The sequence below is a fragment of the Schistocerca nitens genome, chromosome 4 (assembly GCF_023898315.1).
Source record: "Schistocerca nitens isolate TAMUIC-IGC-003100 chromosome 4, iqSchNite1.1, whole genome shotgun sequence".
Classification (NCBI taxonomy): Eukaryota; Metazoa; Arthropoda; class Insecta; order Orthoptera; family Acrididae; genus Schistocerca; species Schistocerca nitens.
Window position 1 is genome coordinate 653,864,035 of NC_064617.1, and position 2,137 is coordinate 653,866,171.

Sequence of the window (2,137 nt, forward strand, 5' to 3'; positions counted from 1 at the left end):
TTTGTGTCTAATCTCAGCCTTTCGACAGCTTCCTCGGTTGTCATCTACATGAAGTACCTCTAGGCGTGGTGGTATATTATGAATATCGGCGGTCTCAGCACGTCTATCGTGTTCTGCTGATAAATCGCGAGTGTTTGTTTGGTAGAGTGCGTGAGAGCTGAGAGTGAAAAAGAATTACTGTTGTAGCACAGAAAATGTGCACTCGTCCGACACAATTTTTTTTTAACAATCGCGTAAAAATTACCAGCATCAGTCTTGAAACTTTGAGACCGTGTTTATTTACCTAATCATGTGTCTCGCAGTATTTCAACCAGCCGCCACCTTTATACCATTTGTTGCTACAGAACCTCATTCATCTTTGCGCATTAGTTGTTCGGTGCGTGTCACGAATAGTGCGTGAGTTTTATGCCGTTATGTTGCAATGTCAATATCTGCTACGTAATTGTGCATGGAACGGACAGAGGCAGAACGCTGTACACAGTTAGTGTGTTCTGTCAGCACTGAGCATACATACATGGTGCCACACATTGCGAGAACGTCGTCCAGTTCGCCACAGCAAAGCGAATGTTATCTCAGTGTTCGTGTTAGGTTGTCAGGGAGATTTTCTGACTAAGATCTTCAAACATCATGTTGTATCAAGAAAACAGTATGTACTGCAGAAACTTAGTGCTTCATTTCAAACGGAAAGATGTATTTTTCGTAGTAGAAAGGAGAGCTACAAGAATATATTTATTGTGTCAAGCTACTACTACACCTGTGAAAAAGGCAAGCGTCAAGATACATTTCGAAACGGTGTACCAAACTTGAATCCAGAGTTTGCGCCGGCCACGGTTGCCGTGCGGTTGTAGGCACTGTAGTCCGGAATCGCGCGACTGATACGGTCTCAGGTTCGAATCCTACCTCGGGCATGGATGTGTGTGATGTCCTTAGGTTAGTTAGGTTAAAGTAGTTCTAAGTTCTAGGGGCTGATGACCATAGATGTTAAGTCCCATAGTGCTCAGAGCCATTTGAACCAGAGTTTGCTTTATACTGTGAGCTGAGTAGAGAGAAAATCAGTTAAGTTTTCAGCTAAATCTATTCACAGAACCGATGTACAAAAGTGTTGCTACCACTCTTGCTTGTCATTGTGTTTCGAATGTATTGGCAGGCAGGACGAAACACTTAGACGATAGCGAATTTAGAGGAGATGGTGATGAGCTGTTACAGAATTTAAAAAACTCGTCTGAAATAGTGAGAGCCATAGAATCCCTTCAACTGTTGTCAAGAATATTTGTCCGAAAGAACAGACACCATATTCATCTAAGTATATAGTTTTGGCAATACCGGCAATGACCTTCTTATTCTGTGCGGATGCACACATATTCCCTGAACTCTTACGGGACTTGGTAAGAATGTCTTCCACGAGTAATGAGTGTGTTGGGGTGGGACGCTACGAATGTAGTGTGTGGACATACAAGGTGAGAATGTGGGTCTCACGGGAGGCGTGTGCGAGATAGTTCGTGCACTCACACTATGCTCTGTGCCTTCGGTGGCTCAGGTGGATAGAGCGACTGCCACGTAAGCAGGAGATCCCGGGTTCGAATCCCGGTCGGAGCACACTTTTTCACCCGTCCCCGTTGATATATCTCAACGCCCGTCAGCAGCTGAAGGTATTCAACCAGTTCTAATTTCGTTATCAAGAATGCTCACAAGAAACGTTCAGAGAGTAATAATTTTTTATCTCTCTTGAGAAAAAGACTTTGATAGGTGATGTTCCTTCCTATTGAATTGGGACCAATGATGCAACAGGCACTGTACAGGTACCGGTTTTTATAACGTTATTTTTCATTATCTTCACTGTCTAAGAAGAACTTTTGAAAGTAATTTCATTCAAAGGCCATACTAGAGGAGATAATATATTTTTTTCCGGTGAAGCAATTCATTCTCTCTCAGAAAATACCTGCCTAAAAGCTTCTAAGCATTACGACAGATGGAGATCCAGCCTCGAGAGGTCGTAAAATTGGTTATATCGCTCACTGACGAAGAGAAGGGTTTTTCACGCTTTTTAAAGTATCACTGTATTTTACCCAGCAATCTTCGTGTGGAAATTTCTTAAATTTGAGTGGAACTACGAGAATTGTTGTAAAGATAGTCAACA

At 42.4% G+C, this 2,137-nt stretch overlaps 1 non-coding gene across 1 annotated transcript; it reads left to right on the forward strand.

The window, feature by feature from the left end:
- The first annotated feature begins 1,521 nt into the window (after positions 1–1,521).
- Trnat-cgu (transfer RNA threonine (anticodon CGU)) lies at positions 1,522–1,596 on the forward strand. The gene has a single exon. It is a non-coding gene; the product is annotated as a tRNA-Thr (tRNA).
- Positions 1,597–2,137: the final 541 nt, after the last annotated feature.